The sequence below is a fragment of the Macaca thibetana genome, chromosome 7 (assembly GCF_024542745.1).
Source record: "Macaca thibetana thibetana isolate TM-01 chromosome 7, ASM2454274v1, whole genome shotgun sequence".
Taxonomy (NCBI): domain Eukaryota; kingdom Metazoa; phylum Chordata; class Mammalia; order Primates; family Cercopithecidae; genus Macaca; species Macaca thibetana.
Genome location: NC_065584.1, coordinates 164,661,664 through 164,682,198, shown reverse-complemented (window position 1 = coordinate 164,682,198; position 20,535 = coordinate 164,661,664). Strand labels below are relative to the sequence as shown.

Below are 20,535 nucleotides of genomic sequence, written 5' to 3'. Positions count from 1 at the left end.
TCGGGCTGCAGCAGCTGACCAGCACCGATCCTCCGGCACTCCCCAGTGAGATGAACCCAGTACCTCAGTTGAAAATGCAGAAATCACCGGTCTTCTGTGTCGCTCGCGCTGGGAGTTGGAGACTGGAGCTGTTCCTATTCGGCCATCTTGCTCCGCCCCCTCTTTACTCCATTTTCACTGATATCCTGAACATTGTTTGATGTGCTTGTCATCCATAGCTCTTCTTTGGTGAAGTGTCCATTCAAGTGTTTTGTCTATTTTAAAAATTTGGTTGTTTATTTTATTTTTGTTGAGTGTTTAAATAAATTTTATTTTGTAACATTTTTACATTTATAGAGAAGTTGCAGAAATAGTCCAGAGAGTTGCCATGTAACTCTCACCCATTTTCTACTATTGGTAATGTATTTCATTGCCTTGGCATATCTGTTAAAACTTAAGAAATCAACATTAGTTCATTATGATTAACTGAACTCCAGACTTACTCTATATTTCTTAGTGTTGCTTTTTGAGGATAGTTTATGTATTCTAGATAGAAGTCTTTTGTCAGATGTGTGATTTGCAAGTGTTTTCTCCCAGTCTGTACTTTGTCTTTTCCTTCTCTTATTTTTATTACTTTTATTTTTAAAATGTCAGTGAAAGTTATTTGGGTGCTGTCATTTTTTTGTTTCAGTCTTTGAATTTATCTTTGATGAATATAAATGTTTTAAATAAAATAGCAGCAACATATTATTCTAAAATATCTTGCTTGGTTTGACTTATTAAATAGTTTATGAAAAAGTTTTATTTTATATTTATGTTGTTTTTGACTTAAAAATACCAAGTGTATTAATCTCCTTTACAATTTAAGACTTAAGTCTTAAAATTCAGGGTATAATTGTAGCACACTATTAGTGCCCAAGGGCGACATACTTTTTATGGTGACCAATCAACTTAGTTTTATACCTGAGATTCTAAAATGTAGTTTAATAATGACTGAAACATCATGACTTGGCTATCAATGCATGTAATTTATACCCCTTTGCAAGTTTAAAGGCATTGATCTCTAGTTATTCAGGCTTGGACATTTTCTCCTGCCCTACTGTCTTTGTGGTTCCAAGTGTCATGCCCCAGTAAATGCTTCCATGCCTGTTCCTGAACCCAAAGAACTGATACCGAGTGTGACAGAGACTGAATGACTAAGGAAACTCTAGTTGCCTCCAGCCCCACACTTGGCTAAGCTGCAATCAGCTCTGCGTGAGGCTGGGCATGGAGCAGGTGTAGTCAACGTCCTCCTCTCTGTCTCGTCTAGATTGTATCCTCATTTGGTGCTGCTCTCACGGACGCCTATCTTCCTCCCTCTGTCTGTTCCTATTGTCTTTCCAGGCTCCTGGCTGTCCTTTCTGTCATAGCAGCCTCAGTGATTTTGATAATGTCAGCAAGAGGCCAAAGCTATTGCCCCTCTGTGATGGTTGGATAGGGAGCTGCATGAAATGCTGAGGGAATGGAAAAGAGAGTGGGGGCAGTCAAGTGTGGCAAGGGTGGCATTTGCCATAGGTACTGATCACTTGTGAGAGTATTTGTCGCTCTTCAGCATAGTGTAGGAATGAGCACTGGAGGGGAGGTCAAAGCCTGGAATTTTCAGCCGACACTGGATGTGACCAGCTACGTGCCTTGGAGTTGAGGGAGCAAGAGATCACTCTGTTTCTCCCTGGGCTCAGTTTTCTCATCTGTAAAATGGTGCTGGGGGTAATGTGCTGGGGCTGGATTACTTGATTCTTAAGGTCTTTCGAGTTCCAGTGTTCTAAGTAGGACAGTGTTCTTCAAACATTTTTTGCTCATGTACCTCTTAACAACTTTTTGAAAAACTATGATTCAAGGCACATTTTAAAGTTGATATCTAAAATTTTACATCTTCTATTCAAATAGTTGCAAAGGATATGATAGTTTTAAAGAGAGAATTTAAAATTATAAAAAGTATCCAATGGAATTTAAATGCCATACTCATATGAGACCCCCTTCATCCACTTAAGAAATCTACAAACAAACTCTTTTTATTCAACATTTTAAATTTTCCCTTTATCCATGATTTTATATTCCACTTTTCCCACAGGATTTTATATTAATGCACGTATGTTTTATGCTCGAAAACTTTTTATTGATCACTCTATCATACTTATCATAATAAGATTATGCCTTATAAATTCAAATTTTAAAATTTGTTTTCTTTTCTGTGACCATAAGGCTTTAAGGGTTAAAAAAAAGTCTTGTATAATAGGTTGTAATTATAATTATTATTGGTACATAGTTGATCAAAAATAAAAATGTATATTGAATTTTTAGAATCATGCATTGTATAATGACATTTTAGGCACTGACGGACTGCTTATACAACTGTGGTCTCATAGAATTATAATGGAGTCAAAAAGTTCCTATCACCTAGTGAAATAGCCATCTCGATGTTGTAGCACAATGCATTACGCACATGTTTGTGATGATGCTGGTTTTGACAAATCCACTGCACTGCCAGATGTATAAAACTAAAGCACAGGCCAGGCACGGTGGCTCACACCTGTAATCCTAGCACTTTGGGAGGCCAAGGCGGGCAGATTGCCTGAGCTCAGGAGTTTGAGACCAGCCCGGGCAACATGGTGAAATCCTGTCTCTACTAAATATACAAAAAATTAGTCGGGTGTGGCAGCATGCACCTGTAGTCCCAGTTACTAGGGAGAGTGAAGCAGGAGAATTGATTGAGCCCGGGAGGCGGAGGTTGCAGTGAGCCGAGATTGTGCCACTGCACTCCAGCCTGGGCAACAGAGCAAGACTCTGTCTCCAAAAAAAAAAAAAAAAAAAAAAAGTAAAGCACATACAGTTATGTACAGTGCATAATACTTGATAATGATAATAAACAACTGTGTTACTGGCTTATGTATGTATTATACTATACTTTTTATTGCTATTTTGGAGTGCACTCTTAAGTAGAAAGAGTAATAAGTAGAATTTTAAAAAAAGTTAAATGTAAAACAGCCTTAGGCAGGTCCTTTAGGAGGGATTCCAGAATCCATGCATGTTATTGCCCCTGAAGACCTTCCAGTGGGATAAAATACAGAGGTGGGAGACAGTGATATTGATGATCCTGGCCTGGTGTAGACTAGGTAAACTAACATGTGTTTGTGTGTTAGTTTCTAACAAAAAACATTTAAAAGTAAAAAACTTAAAAATATTTTTAAAACTTAAAAAAAGCTTATAGAATAAGAATGTGAAGAAAGAAAATGTTTTGGCCAGGTCGGTGACTCCCGCCTGTAATCCCAGCACTTTGGGAGGCCAAGGTGGGTGGATCACCTGAGGTCAGGAGTTCGAGACCAGCCTGGACAACTTGGCAAAACCCCATCTCTACTAAAAATGCAAAAATCAGCTGGGCGTGGTGGCACACACCTGTAATCCCAGCTACCTGGGAGGCTGAGGCAGGAGAATCGCTTGAAACCAGGAGGTGGAGGTTGCAGTGAGGTGAGCTCATGACACTGTACTCTCCAGCCTGGGTGACAGAGGGAGACTCTGTCTTAAAAAAAAAAAAAAAAAAAAAAGAAGAAAATGTTTTGTACAGCTGTACAATGTGTGTTTTACACTAAGTGTTATTACAAAAGAGTCAAAAAGTTGAAAAAATGAAAACGTTCATAAAGTAAAAATGTTACAGTGTGCTTAGGTTAATTTATTATTGAAGAAAACACATATTTTAAAATAAAGCCTAAATGCACAATGTTTATAAATTCCGCAGCAGTGTACAGAAATGTCCTAGACCTTCACATTCACTAACGACTCATTGATTGACCCAGAGCAACTCCTAGTCCTGCAAACTCCATTCATGGGAAGTGCTCTAGAGAAATGTACTGTTTAAAAACCTTTTATACTGTAATTTTACTGTACCTTTTCAATGTTTAGATATACAAAAATTTACCAGTATGTCACAATCGCATGCAGTATTCAGTACACTAACGTGCAGTAGAGGTTGGTAGCCTAGAAGAAATAGGCTCTACCATATAGCCTAGGTGTGAAGTAGGCTATACATCTAGGTTTGTGTAACTACACTCTGTGATGTTCGTACAACAAAATCAACCAACAATGCCTTTCTCAGAACATATCCTTGGCGTTGACATCTGACTGTATTAAACATAAGTAATTTTCATTGGAAATACATTTGTTAATGAGATGATGAGGCATTTTCTTAATTATTTCATATATTTCTGTATGAATATGACATTTATGCAATGAAGCAGAGTCCAACATCTGTATTATCACTACTCTTTTTTTTATAGATGTAAGCACTGAGAAAATATGTTCACATAAAAAGTACACAGAAATGGAAATTTGCTATATCACCATCGCTCGATTGTTTGACTACCTTTTGAGTTGTCAAAAATTATACACTAATTTATAATCAAGATTATTTTTAATTTTGTTAAGAGCAAAGAGTTGGGAACTGCCTGACGTGGAAAAGGATCTGTTGTTCATTCATTAGAGCCTGATTCCCTATTTCAGTTCCTGGGAGGTATACAAAAAAGGCTTTTACAATACTGTCAATTAACTGTTAATAATCCCAGCTATTCTTTTTCTTAGAGGCACCTTGTTTAACCAGACGTATTTTTTAAATTGTTGGAAAAGATCAATATGTTATTAATTTCCTTCTACTTTTATATACTGCTTTTCTGTTATCATGTGCTTTGAATGTATTCTCATCAAAATCCTGGAACTATAGATTTGGTTTATTAAATATGTGAAAAATAACTTCCATATAATCTACTTGGCAAAGTCAATCCTCCCTGTAAAACCAATCAGACAAATAATTCTTATTTTCTCTTAAGATAAAAATCTGACATTGTTTTTTCAATTCAACCAAACACGTTAATAAGCATTTCAAGGACTATTATAAATACTACTGGCAAAAAATTATGGACCACATCTTGTAGGATAGATAATAAAATCAGTCAAGTCAAGATTAAAATGATGCAGCACTAATGTGATTTATCCATTTCACAATGTTAATAAGAACAAGATCATAAATCCATATGCAGTGCCTCTGCTCTGAATTTGTATAGGCCACTGTTATATGTTTGTCAAAGGACTTTTGTAAACTAGGTCTGCTAAATATGGATACGTGCATGTATCAAACATTGTTTTTCTGCTTTGGAGAATAATTAAACAAAAGTCAAATATAAAGATGAGAAATAACTCCATTAATTTTATGAAACAGCATGATCAAAGTTTCCTTATATGGTAAGTGAAAGAGAACAATATCCAATTGCTAAAAATGAATCAGTCTGGAAGTTATGCTATAGTTTTCTCTTTGGCTAATAGGAGGTGAAAAATGCTGAACGTTTGAATATTTGGGTTTCCTCTGATTTTTGGTGTAATGCCTCCCTTGGATGAAGGTGATGGGGAAGCCGCAGTGCCCCATGTCTGAGTGGACTCAGAGCAGGGGAGAGGGACTCTCGGTACCTGATGGGGGTGGCGCCAGATGCTGTCAACAATATCTGTGAGCAGCTCTGAGCAAGGGGGTTGTGGAGGATGGACCCTGACCTCTAGGGAGAGGTGGGTCTTCCCCTCCAGAAACTCCTCACCCAATTCACTACATGATTTCCTCCTGCTCCTTGAGTATTTTCTGAATATTTTCTTTCCTCAACAATTGCTTTAATTTTCCTATCCCATCTAACTCTGTTCACTTCAATCTGAACTTTCTGAGTCCCATTTGGGACTCAGTGACTGGTCAACTCCCCATGAACTTGGCCCAAAGCGCAGAACTAATTCTTCCTCCCACCCCTCCATTCTAGAAAGGGATTCATCCTACTTGGCAGGCTGTCTCCCAGAGGACTCGGCATCTTGGAGAACTCTTTGCTCCCAGACACCTGTCTCCAGAAGGCACAAGTGTCCCCCACTCCTCCTGGGATCAGTCCAGCCACATGCTCTACAGCAGCCCTGGGTCACCCCTCCCTATTGCCTGCCTGCTTGCAGATTTACTTGACTCTTTGGATGCAAACTCGTATCTGCATCCAGCCATTCCTCCTGTGGTGATGGTTTAACTGAGGGACAGGGAACCCTAATTTTTTAAAGTGTTGTTACATCCCTATCTATACCAGGCCTCCCCAAACTCCTTGGTGATTTCTAAGGTGTCAGGCTGCTGCAACCCTGCTAGCAATCTTGGAGGGGATTCCTAGAGACCTATGACACATAGTAGGGTGGAAGGATATTGGTGCCTTTGGACAGACCATGCAGCCCCCAGCCACCATCCCCTAGTGCTGGATGACTTTTCCTCCAGGGCTGTGTTGACTTTTAGACACAAAAGCCACTTGATCATTTATTATTCCAATGTCATGCTCCATTCGAAGTGGTCCAGCCAAGCCTGATTGCTATCCCAGTGACATCTTTTACTCCACGGGGCACATGTCCCACCCTGGAGTAACCTACTTCATCTTTTCTGCTCTTTCCGAAAGGCCATAACCTCAGCATGCAGGGTTTCTCTCTGCAGTATTCATCTGCAAGGGACTGTTGAGTCCCTTAGGGGTCACCACTTCCAATGTACAGGGCTCTAGACAAATTCCACAGTGTCCCATGGTATGGGTTTAGGAGCTTTATCGGGAAGGAGAAATTGGAAATGAGCAAAGAAAAGGAGGGGATTCCCTGTCCCTGCTATTTAGTCCCTGGGGAGGTATAGGGATTGGTGGCTTCCTTCCCTGATAGGCAGGGCGGGACTTTACAAGGCCCCAGATGCCGGCCAGCTTGCAGGCCAGACAACCCCGGTAAACAACTGGCACATCAGAGCCAAATGCCAAGCCCCAAACAACCTGTCCCCCATGGGCAAGGCTGCTTTCTTACGGCTGCTCTATAAAATGACCCAGTTCCAGGCACAACTCCTCCCCTGGAGGGTAGACATGGTCTGCCTGACCAGTGAATCCCCAGGCCACCACCCACAGGAGCCTGGGAGCCTGGCTCCTCTTCCCTTACTGGCTTAGGCCTTGTGAATATTCTCCTCTCTACAAAAGCTTATTCCTTAATCTGTACCAAGTAACACGGTGGAGTTCATGGAAAGCATGGTGGCTGGCAGGTGGAGGTGTAGCTGCAAAGCATCCACCTTGTCAGGTGATTGCCTTTGTTTAAATATGTGGAAGAGGCGGGTTGTAAAATTCCCTCTGTCTGCCTGCATTGTCTACTTTGCTCTAACAAGATTCTCCCTTAAGAGCAATGACAATAGCCTGGGGACAAGAGAGGCAAAGTCTTTAAACAAAAATTGTTATTACTCCCTACTGCTCTCTACTCTTACCTAATTGAAAACATCCCATGGAGGCTGCATACCTAACACTCCTGCACCCCAACAGGAAAATAAGTAAGCAGGAAAGCCGAGAGCCCCAAGGATCTGATGCTGCAGTGACTCACTGAGGGACTTTCCCCTGCTGGGCTCTCTGGAGGCTTTTATACCCTCGACAATGCCTCGTAGTGAGAATAGGATGGGCGTGCTTTTACCTTTCTTTTGTCAAGTGGACAAAGGGTTGGTGAGGAAGGGTGTCATTCTTTGGCAGATCAGCTTTAGTACAGATTACACAGAGGCTGAATGCTTGGATGATGATTCCTTTAAGCTCATCCATGTCCAGGTATCCCTTAAAAAGTCTCCACCAACCCCTAGAGATGTACCTTCCCTAGTTTGAGGACCACTGACTGGTCTAGGAATCTAGGATTCCAAGGTGTCGGGCTCAGGCTAGAGTGCCCTGGGGCCTGCCTGGAAGCTGATAGCCTCCTTGGAACAGTTGCTGGAGACAGCATCTTTATAGAGAGGCTTTTGTGGGTGATGGAGGTTTTCTTCTTCCCACGGATATGCAAACAGCTGCAGGAGTTAGCCAATACTATCTTTTCTATCTTCCACTGTTACTGCTGCTATTATGGCTTTCTCCCGTTTATCCTCTAGCTACAGGGTCTCCTAGTAGGTCCTCTAACACACCAGGCACACTCTGCCCTCAGGGCCTTCTGACTGTTCCCTCTGCTGTAATTCTGATTCAGATATCTGCATGGCCTACTCCCTCATCTGCAATTCTGTTCTCCAGGTCTGCCCTGACTCGTCTACTCAAAGTTGTAACTACATGTTTCTCTCCACCTCCTCTCTATCTCTCATGCCCTCCCTTATTTCCCCTATGGAACCTATGATCTCCTAAAACATTGATTTGTGTATTTACTTTTGATGTTTTTGTTTTCCTCTTCCACCTCTCACTCCCTGGAACAGTAATTCTTTGAGGGCAAGGATCATTGTCTGCTTTGTTCACTGATGTACACTAAATGCCTAGAAGGGAGCTGGTGCATGGTTGGTGTGCAGTAAATATTTGCTAATGAAGGAATAAATAAACAGACTCATTTCGTGAAAAAAACAAGTTCAACTTTCACAGCTTAGCTGATCCACATGACCTCTCCCTTATAAAACACACAATGTGACCGGGCGCGGTGGCTCACGCCTGTCATCCCAGCACTTTGGGAGGCCAAGGCAGGCAGATCACGAGGTCAGGAGATTGAGACCATCCTGGCTAACACGGTGAAACCCGTCTCTACTACAAAATACAAAACAAAACAAAAAAATTAGCTGGGCGTGTTGGTTGGCGCCTATAGTCCCAGCTACTGGGGAGGCTGAGGCAGGAGAATGGCATGAACCCGGGAGGCGGAGCTTGCAGTGAGTCGAGATTGCGCCACTGCACTCCAGCCTGGGGGACAGAGCGAGACTCCGTCTCAAAAAAAAAAAAAAAAAAAAAATGCACCATAGCATCAAGTTATACCTGAGCTCTGAGATGTGGCCAGTTTTCCCTTTTTCTTTTCTCCTCCTCCTCTGGTCTTCCTCCTCCTTCTTCCTCTTCCGCCGCCTCTTTTTCTTCTTTCTTCTTCCTTCTTCTTCTTCTTCCCCCTTCCCTCCCCTCCCCTCTCCTGCCAGTATACATGATACTGACTGACTCTTTAGTCTCATCTCTGGCCCTTTTTGATGAAGCCCAGAGCCTGCAAACCAAAGGCCAGGGGGCCAAAGTTGGCATGCAGATATGTTTTTTAAGACCTACAAAATATTTACCTTCACAGTGGTTAAAATGAATACAAATGCATCACCAATCTTTGGAAAAAAGTATATATTTTATATATGTATATATAAATTTTTTGAAACAGGGTCTCATTCTGTCACCCAGACTGGAGTGCAGTGGCATGATTACAGCTCACTGCAGCCTCAGACTCCTGGGCTCAAGTGATCCTCCCACTTAATTCTCCCAACTATTTGGGACTACAGGCAAGTGCCAATATGGAATATTTCAAAGATACTTAAACTTCAAAACTATCAAAGATATCAACATCTTCTTCTGTCTTCTGAAAAATCAGATTTGCTAACATTGGGCCACATCCCCAGTCGGCAGAAGCTAAGCACCAGCTGCCCCATAGGGCACCGTCTCCATCACCTCCTACTGTGTCCCCGTCACTGGCACCCAGATTAGCAGTGTTCTTGCTGAGCTGTGGCTCCTTCCATAGCCTGCTTTATGTACTCTGTGATTTGTACCCATCTGGCCTTTATAGAAATTTGAGTTTCTAGCCCTTGGTTTTAAAGACAGTGAAGAGATCTGCAGTTCCCAGAATTTGTCCTGTGATCTTTTTTGTTTCCAGGCTTTTGCCAATGCTGGCTTTCAACCTGGAATATTCACTTTCCCCTCTTGACCTGGTCATCTTCTGCTCATTACCTTAGATGGCACTTCCTGTAGGAAGCATGTTTTGGTTTTCCAATATAGGGTTAAGTGCCCTTCCTTGTAACAATGCAGGAAGTTCCCTTCCTCTCATTCTGCTGTGAAGTCATCTCTATCACTTTGTATTATAATTTCTTATCTTCTTCCCTACTAGATTTAGAGCGTTTTAAAGATAGGGACATGTCTTGTTCATCTTAAGTCCAGGAGTTGGCAAATTATAGCCCACAGGTGAAACCTAACCTGCAGCCTGTTTGTGTACAGCCCTAACGCTAAGAGTGGTTTCTACATTTTTAGAGCATGGTAAGAACAAAACAGTATGTGAGAGACAGCCTATGTGGCCTACAATGCCTAAAATATTCACTCTCATAGTCTTTACAGAAAAAGTTTGTTGATCCCTATTCTAGCCTTCCATGTGGCACAAAGTAAGTACTGAATAAATATGAAATGAATAAACAGCTGTTGCCTTATACCTGGCATTCCAAGTAATGCACATGTACTGGAGATTCTGAATTGAGTGGAGAGATAAAGACATTGTATAAAAGCTTGTCAATGTATGGTTACTTAACCTTATCATTTTACTCACTCCAGGGGGAACACTCCCCCGCCTTCCCCACTGCATGATGCTGCTCACGCATTACATATATGTAATACATGTTTACATTACAATAACACATTATAACAGTATATTATATAATGTATATCATTTAAATAATATAAATATTATACTTACATAATATATGTAGATAATAATTTATTATTATTTTCTATTTCACAAACACTCAGATCTTCCAAATTTGTTCTAGCCGCAGAACCTTTGCGTTTTCCATTCCCTCTGCATGGAGTGTTTTTCCCCTAGACTGCTGCACAGCTGGCTTCTCTTCAACATTCAGGTCACTGCTCAAATATCACATCTTCAGAGACACTTCCTTCTCTTTATCTCATTACTCTGTTTTATCTTCTTCATAGCACAGTTCACCATCTGAAGTTATCTTATTTCTTTGTATACTTATTTATGGTCTGTCTTTCTCCACAAATGATGTAAGCTTTATGAAGGCAGGCACATGGTCTGTTTTCCTTACTTTCTGTATCCTCACCATTTAGAACTGTGCCTGGTGTATGACAGGTTCTCAAACACATTCTTTAAATAAATGCAGTGAGATAGAAACTAAGTGCATGATGTTCACATCAGCTTCTTTCTTGCACAGCTATTTGATTCAAGTACTAAATCTGAGAGCCAAACCTCTGATTCAAGAAAAGTGAAAACTTTACATGCTTGAAGTCTATTGTGCTACAGTTGGGCTGATCGAGGTGTGACACCTCACTGGGAAAAACAAGCTTCTTTGAGAAGCCTGCAGGTGCGGGTACAAGGCCATGTCCCACTTGGCAGGAAATCTTGGGAGCCCATACTACAAAAAAGCAGGAATGAGGTTCTGCAGGAAAGCTCTGAATTAATGAGCATCACTGGCTGGCAGGCTTTCGGTTCACTCTCAGCCCAAATATCAAACCCGTCAGTGGATAAATGGCTTTAAATTAAAGCAAAAGGGCTGGTCATGTTTGGTTGCCAGCTAGTGCATGAAACATTTTCAGGACCCTTAAAGGCATCAAGGACTATTTGTTTATTGACGTAGCTCCCTCTAGGGCTGACTCCAATTTAAACTCTGGATCTCTTTGTTAAAATATGAAAATGATTCTGCATAATTTTAAGCTCTATCATTCTCATTGTTCTCCAGAAACACATCTCTGAGAAAAACATTTTTTTAACAGAAAATCTGTAAAGATGGGTAAGAATATACAAAATCTGACTTCAAGAAATAAATAGTTACAGTGAATTGATGCCAACTTAACTGCCTTTTGAATATTTAGTGCAAAAGAGAGTATGTCTTGGTCAGGAAAACACTCCATCACTTGATTTCCCTTTCAACTGATTTTGTGTCATTGATGCTTCTATTTGTCTTAATAAATCAGCAACTGTTCTCTTGAACACTTAGCTAGAGGTTGCCTCCTTAGGGTGGAACCCAGCCACATAAATAAACATTAACCTTTCTGGATATAATCATGGGATTTGATATAATGATGCGGCACCCTCAGACACAGAGATGTCCAGAAGCATTTTGTGAGTGAAAATTAAACAAGAATTCATAGGTAGCTGTAGACAGATCTTTTATGCAGGGCAGACACTTAACTGGTATCTAGCCCTTTCAGAACTGGACGAAGTGTGGAAGGAAATGTCTATGAACAGCTAAGATCAGTGTTACCAAGACCAAGCCTGAGCGACATGGCCTGAAACCAACCATAGGAGAAGCCTCCATCAGAACTGGTCTGTTTCCTCTTGGCTTACAAGAAACTTTCATTCCACCAATTTTTATGGCGCTTATTATATTCCCAGCACTAGACCAGGCTCTGGGATAGAGATGCAGTCTCTGTACTCTGGGGGCTTACTAAAGGGACAAGTGTGGGAAGTACCGTGCTGAGTTGTAGGTGATGGGCACAAGAACTGAGGTCCAGTTCCTGGCTTCTTTGGTTTCTTTCTTCCTTCAAGAAGGACATTGATCTCCTGGCCTTTCTGACTTGCATTTCAGACCTCCTGAAAGCCACTCCTTCGTTCCTATACTCAATAGGGGAGGAGGCTAAACCCACGGACACAGAGATAAGTGGGCGGTTACTGCCCTATGGGAACGGCAGCCTAGTGGTGAAAAGAGGCAACTCGGCAAATAATTATGAGTGTTTCTCCCTCATAAATGAGGTTACTAGATGCCCTTGAGGAAGGGAGTCAGCCCTAACACCAGTTTCTACTGTGCTGTGTCTGTAACTCTTGAGGTGCCTCAAAAATTCATATTTGTAGGCCTCATCCACAGGCCATGATACAGTAGGTTGAGAATAAGTTGAGAAATGTGTATTGTTAACAGTGTATCCTAGTGATTCCAGCATATGGTCAGGTCTAGAAAGGGGACAGTAGACAAGTGGCGCTAGCAGAGGTGTTTCATAGGTGAAGGCTATTGTTCCTCTAAGACTTCAGAGGCATTGGGTTTATACCAGGTATAGTTTGGATGAAGGAAGGCTATTCCAGGGATATAGGATCACACGGTACAACTCATGGGGTGATGAATGTCAGGGGCATTGAGGGAACTGGGAAAGGCAGGTGTGAAAAAAGGAATGACAAAAGCTGAAGTTGGGGAGGATAGAAGGGGGCTGACTAAGAAGATATTTAGTAAAGGGTTAAGAAGTTTGGCGTGAATTCTATAGGAAAGAGTGGCATAGTCCTAGCAGAGTTCAGGAACACAGTGCTGGTGGCAAGATGGCAAGGGTCTAGAGTAGCAGGACTAGAGGCAGAGGAACTGTCTTAGTTATCAATTGCTGTATAATAAATTACCCCAAAACGTAGTGGCTTTATACAATAACATTTTATTTGCTCCTCACTTGCTGTGGGTCAGGGATCCAGGCAGGGTAGGACTGGGAAGTTCTGCTCTGCATGGTTTGGCTGTGGCTTAGCTGGTGGTTGGGCTGGACTGGAAGGACTGAGAAAGCCCCATCCTTCAGCCTGGCACCCCCGTGCTCCTCCGCATGGCCTCTCTCTCCCTCTCTAGTGGGAAGAGAGTTACTTAGGATTCTTCATGGAATGATGGTTTGGGGGCAGTTGAATTTATTATACAGGGCCTGGCTTCCAGGAGGGAGCATTCCAAGTGCAAAGGCAGGCGTCTTACGGCCAGCCTTGGAAGTTACTTCCACATTACAACCATGCTGCTTTCATGGGTTTAAATAGGTCACAGGGCCAGCTCAGACTCAAGAAGAAGGGAAATAGACTCCAACTCTTGATGCGGGGGAGGCAAGGTCATATTGCATAAGACCTGGGGGATGGAGACATTGGCACAGCTACCTTGGTAAACACCATCTATCAGAGGACTAACTGGAATATTCTGATCTCTTAGACAAGAGATAAAGAGGCCTAAAGCATGGCAGTAGCAACAGTGATAGAAAGGGATGCCCCTGGGAGATATTTTAGAAGTAGAATTACATGGCCAGGCTCAGTGGCTCACGCCTGTAATCCCAGCACTTTGAGAGGCCGAGGCAGGCGGATCACCTGAGATCAGGAGTTCGAGACTAGCCTGACCAATATGGAGAAACCCTGTCTCTACTAAAAATACAAAAAAAAAAAAAAAAAAAAAAAAAAAAAAAAAAAATTCAGCCAGGTGTGGTGGTGCATGCCTGTAATCCCAGCTACTTGGGAGGCTGCACCTGGAGAATTGCTTGAACCCGGTAGGTGGAGGTTGTGGTGAGCTGAGATGGTGCCATTGCACTCCAGCCTGGGCAACAAGAGTGAAACTCCATCTCAAAAAAAAAAAAAAAGTATAATTACATTACATAACCTGCTTCCTGACTGGACTGGAGGAAGAGGATGGAAGGGTCAAGATTGATTCCTAAGTTTCTGGTTGGCCTAAGTGACACCATCCACTGAGAAAAGGAGAGGTCCAGGGCAGTTTGATGAGTGTGAGTGTGGCCAAAGCTGAGGTTGGTTTGTGACATGCTGAGTCTGAGACCCCTCTGCATGGAGAAGTTGAATAGGCATTGGAGCTCAGGAGAGAGATGTAGCTTAAAGACGTGACTAGTCCCTGGCATTGAAGCCTTAGGAATGGATAAATCAACATACCTAATTTGACTACCTTCCCTCTCACATTCAGGTGTTACTAATGTGACAGAATTAAACGATGAGGCCTTTAGGGGGTGATTAGCCCATGAGTGTTTCTCCCTCATAAATGAGATTACTAGATGCCCTTGAGGAAGGGAGTTAGTGCTCTCTTGCCCTTCTGCTTTCTGCCATGTGAGGATGCAGTAAGAAAGCCCATACCAGATGCCGGCACCTTCATTTTGAACTTCCTAGCTTCCAGAATTCAGAGAGAACAAATTTCTGTTCTTTATGAGTTACTCAGTCTCAGGTATCCTGCTATGGAAGCGCAAATGAACTAACACAGGTGCATCCTCTTATTTTCATTTACAGGTGAGCAATGCAACCTTTAGAGGCTCAGGACATTGCCCAGGGTGAGAGCTGGCAAATAGTGAGTCAGCATTTGAACCAGCCTTACTCCGCAGCCCATTCTCTTAAGGATTACCTTACCTTGCTCTCAGCAGGCAGTCCCTGAGCCCTTGTGATCTTGCTGTAAGGGGAAGCCAAGGCCCTTAAAACATTAGCTTATGACAGCAGCTCCAGATGGAACTCTGGTCGTAATCACAAGCTGGACCCCAACCCTTGTCACACATTGAGCCCTGACCCTGGTCCATACTGAACCCCAATCCTGGTCACACACTGAGCCCTGACCTTGGTCCATACTGAACCCCAGTCCTGGTCACACACTGAGCCCTAACCCTGGTAATACAGTGAGCCCTGTGCTGTTATTGCAGCATGAAACAGACAAAGACACTACGTTTTCCTTTTTTATCTTCATCCACTTTATCAGTGTCAAGAGCAGCTTAAACCTTTTGATTGGATATATCTTTTCTAAACACAAAATGAATGTAAAAACACATCCCGGTTGGGGGCCAAATGACAGACACAAGCCAAAGACACAAACCAAAGAAGGAAGACGAGCAAATCTCTTCCTTAAAGTGAATCAGAAGGCATCTGATTTTGCCCTCCCCCTGCTGTGGCTTCACGGAAGTGGTTTGTTTGCAATTAATCATCGTTTCTATTCGCCCTTCTCCCATCCCAAAGAGCAAAATCAGAAGTATGAATCAGGTCTCAACTTAGCAATTGGGAAAAACACTGTAGAGGCTATATTTTAAAACATTTAAAAAATATCTCCTCAGAGATGGCTTCCAAGGGGAGAATCACTTAAAACATATGTAATGGGAACATTTTTCTTTTGAGAATTTTTGTGTATTCATTTTACACAAAAATGTAAAAGTTTAAGTTCCTATATGTAATTTTATTTTTGTAAATTTTTATTTATTTTTCTAAGTCTGATTTTAAAGGATCAACTTCTATTCTTAGATTGTAGGAAGACTATGTCCAGAAACTATCTATGATTAAAGTATCTTTACCAATGTAACCATACAAAAAGGAGGAAAATTCTGGAAGTCCCCTAGTCTGAAAACTGTTAACAGCTTTTGAAGACTGTGTTTTTTCAAGTGATACTTAGTTCATAGAATAGACATATAAAAAATGAAACAAAACATAAGACTTGCCTTGTAGTTGAATCTCAGTACTTTGATACCATACATATACAAGGCTTTTATGATAAAATGGAAATATTCTATTCTGCGGAAAAGCAAACATTGGTTACAAGATATATTTATTTAATGTCATAAAGTACCAGTCAAGCTTTCGGTGAAGATAGAAGGATGAATCCAGGTCATAGAAACTTCCTGTTACCTGAACACATAAATAAAAAATAATAAAATAATAAAAAAGGAAACCAGGAAGGGATACCATTTCATGTCCTAAGTTTAAAAATGGGGTCCTAAGAAGGAAATCAACCTTACTGGAAAGATTCCATGTGGGTCTTAACATAGCCTCTACCCCACCTCGAAGCTACATTGGGGAAAGAAGATGGACTTGTTAACACATCTTGAGAGTTTCCCCTTAAATCCCAAATTTCAGAAGAAATACACTAGGGAGGTGAGTGAGCTACTTGGAGGAAACATAAAGGAAAATCCTCAAGAGAAAAAGCTTCAGTTTCAGTCATTGCAGCATCCTAGGATGGCATCTAATGCAGAGAAAAAATACAGGAATATTGATTTTTTCAAGGCTCTTTGTTGAACTTAGAGATCTAATAAAGCATTTTTAGTTAAGAGTAACAAACCCAGGATATTTTATATAACATTTGAATGGGGAGTTCTGTCTTTCTCCCCCTCTTTCCAAATTCTGTGGTTATAGAAATAATAGGTCATATTAATCCAAGTCCCCAGACTATAGTTGGAAAGGGAAGATAAACAGGTATAAGGTGTTTATTAAGGTGAACATGGTGCCAAAGAGAACTCATCTGTACTAAACTATAGCAAGGAAAAGGTGTGGATGAAAGTGCCCACATAAGCCTGAGCAAAATGAAAAGAAACATCATAGTAATTATTCAAATGCACAGTTTCATCGTCTTTAAAATGGAGCAAATACTTGTATCTGCCTAATAGGGTTATGTTATAAGAATTAGAGGATTAACATACGGAAATTGCAGAGAACAGAGTCTGAGAACAATTCTGTAACTGTTAACAAGAAAAATAATGGTTTTATTAAAATAGTACAGGAAAAGGTAAGATCAATCTAGCACACTAAAGACAGATAAACAGTCTGCAAAAGAGGACAACTTACAGGAAAGATCACCTGACAGTATTTTACTCTAAAGAGCTAAATAAAACTATGAATTTTATTAAACAAGTGTTTGACAACAGATTTAAAAAGAAAAACAGAATAAGAAGAAAAAGAGGAATGCAGAGAAACAAAAACACCCAATGCATTACATAATTTATAACTAAATTAGAATTTTCAAGGATTAGAATGGCCATAGCTGAAAATTGAATTGCTAACACAGAAGAAAGACTCAATTGAGTGCTGAGAATAATCAAGAGAGAAAAGCAGTTCAAGAAGGACTAATGGATATAAGTGATTAATAAAGATGATCCAACATCATCCAACAAAATAAATTATGTGCAAGAAACTATAGAATAAATGACATAGAAACAAGTGACACCAAAATATAGCCAAAGTTGTGATAGAATAAATTTTTCCTTGAAATAAGTAAAAATCTAATATGCATGTTGAAAGAACCCACCATGTTTCAGGAAATATTGACAAAATGATATAGCGTGCTGATGCAGAACATTAGAATTTACTGAACACATGTTGTTAAATAATTAATTTATTTTTTTACTTTGAAGTTCAGGAGTACATGTGCAGGTTTGTTACATAGGTAAACTTGTGTCACAGAGGTTTGTTGTACAGATTATTTCATCATCCAGATATTAACCCTAGTACCCATTAGTTATTTTTCCTGATCCTCTCCCTCCTCCCACCCTCCACCCTTCAATAGGCCCCAGTGTGTGTTGTTCCCCTGTGTGTGTCCATGTGTTCTCATCATTTAGCTCCCACTTGCCAGTGAGAACATTCAGCATTTGGTTTTCTGCTCCTGTGTTAGTTTGCTAAGGATAATAGCCTCCAGCTCCATCCATGTCTCTGCAAAGGGCATGATCTCATTCTTTTTATGGCTGCATAGTATTCCATGGTGTATAGGTACCACATTTTGTTTATCCAGTCTATCATTGATAGGCATTTAGGTTGATTCTGTGTCTTTGCGATTGTGAATAGTGTTGCAATGAACATTGGCATCTGTGTGTCTTTATAATAGAACAATTTATATTCCTTTGTGTATATACTCAGCAATGGGATTGCTGGGTAGAATGGTATTTCTGTCTTTAGGTCTTTGAAGAATCACTACACTGTCCTTCACAATGGCTGAACTAATTTACACTCCCACCAGCAGTGTGTGAGCATTCCTTTTTCTTCCTCCCCTCGCCAGCATCTGTTATTTTTTGACTTTTTAGTAATAGCCATTCTGACTGGTGTAAGGTGGAATCTCATTATGGTTTTGATTTGCATTTCTCTAATGATCAGTGATGTTGAACTTTTTTTCATATGATTTTCAGTGCATATATGTCTTATAAACCTTTTTAAAAAGAAGAAAGATCTCTTCAAGTACCTAGGCAGAAAAATCAAGATACCTACAAATAAACAAAATCTCATTGACCTAATACTTTTTCATAGCAATATTCAATGCCAGAACACAATGTCTAAAGTTCAAGGGAAAAGAGGGTTTGACCTGATAATTTTCTACCAATTTAATCATCTCTTGCATATGAAGACCATATGAGGGAAATACTCCAATGAGAATTATAGCACGTATGAGCTTTACTTGGGAGAAAACAAGAACATGAATACCTACTGTTCAGCTGTAAAATCAAGGCTGTCATTGATTTCTCTAATTCACAAAAGAAGAGTCCACTATATAAGGACTAGAGGATCATTTAGAGTTGAAGCCAATGGAGCAATATCTATAAGGTGTTGAGCAGAAGAAAATGTGACATGTGAGTAGTGTATGTAGTTAAGATATCTTTTGAGTATCTGAGTGAAGGTCTTTTTTAGACATAATGTGAGTAAAGCATATGTGAGTAAAACAACCTAACTGACAATGAAATCCAGTCAACCAAGAAATTAAACACCCCTCCCTCCTGAGGAATGAAAAAGTTAAAAAAAAAAAAAAAAAACCAACACACTGGTAGTCCTTTTATTGTGGGAGTTATAGAACCAAATCCAAGATTTATAAACATGGGGAAGTAAAAATTATTAACAAAATCTGAATTTTGTTAGGAGTGAAAAAGGATGAGAATATTAATTACTAATGTAGCAGCATGTTAATACCGAACTCTTCCTGTCTGGGTATCTGGAGAGGTTCCTAAGGCTAAGGATAAAACACTAGGTGCCACCTTTCCCCATGTTTCAAAGTTTGGTGCTGGACTCCATTTGCAGAACTCTTGGAGGGAATGGCTAAAAATATTCTTATATTAAGAATATAAGAGGCTGGACGTGGCGGCTCACGCCTATAGTCCCAGCACTTTGGGAGGCTAAGGCAGGTGGAACACCTGAGGTCAGGAATTCAAGACCAGCCTGACCAATATGGTGAACCCCCATCTCTACTAAAAATACAAAAATTAGCTGGGCAAGGTGGCACGTACCTGTAGTCCCAGCTACTCGGGAAGCTGAGACAGGAGAATCTCTTGAACCCAGGAGGCGGAAGTTGCAATGAGCTGAGATTGCACCACTGCACTCCAGCCTGGGTGACAGTGAGACCCTGACTCCAAAAGCAGTAGCTGCAACACTAGAGAGATGGCGGAGCAAGAACAAAGAAAAATCTCTTTGGTTCCAGAAAATCTCCTGAAAAAGGGGAAGGCTTATCAAACCCTCAAAGCCACCCAGACAAAGCAGCCACTTTTGGCAAAGAAGGAGCAGAGGAAAGGAAAAGGGTTCAGGTTTAAGACACTGGAATCATTCCTACATGATTTCTGGCAGCAGAAACATGACAAGGTGCATCTCAGATGACTAGAAGTGAAACCTCATGCCTTGGAATTGCCAGATAAACATTCCTTGGCTTTGTTGTACGCATTGAAAGGATTGATGGTGTGAGCTTACTGGTGCAGAGAACCATCACAAGACTGCCTGAAGAAAATTTTTACTGGTGTCTTTGTAAAAGTCACTCTCCAGAACCTAAAAATGCTGTGTATAGTGGAACCTTATGTGACCTGGGGATTTCTAAATCTGATGTCTATCCTGGAACTCATTTTGAAACGTGGACAAGCCAAGGTCAAGAATAAGACCCTCCCTCTGACAGACAAAACAGTGATTGAGGAGCACCTGGGGAAGTTTGGTGTCATTTGCTTGGAAGATCTCATTCATGAAATTGCCTTCCCAGGGAAGCATTTCCAGGAGATCTCATGGTTCTTGTGCCTTTTCCATCTCTCAGTGACCCATCATGGTACGAACAATAGAGTGGGCTTCCTCAAGGAGTGGGCATACCTGGCTATCGGGGTGAACGCATCAATCAGTTCATCTGCCTGCTTAACTAGACCCAGGTGCCAAACTGCAGTAAATTTCTATCAATGAAGTGGAAGCATGTGTTTCTCTTTTTTTTGTTTGGAATTTTTATTGAGTATCTTTAGAGAAAATTATTTCCTACTTTATCTTCAAAAACTGGAAAGGAAGCGTCAAAGAAAAGATAGTAGTTTATGTTCATGGCAAGCACCTCTCATCACGATCCAGTTCGAAGGAAAAATTCCAGCA

The 20,535-nt window shown here is 40.8% G+C and overlaps 1 pseudogene; it reads left to right on the top strand.

Annotated features, from left to right (window-relative positions):
* Positions 1 to 19,561: 19,561 nt before the first annotated feature.
* On the top strand, positions 19,562 to 20,321 carry LOC126960064 (60S ribosomal protein L7-like 1; annotated as a pseudogene).
* The last annotated feature ends 214 nt before the right edge of the window (positions 20,322 to 20,535 follow it).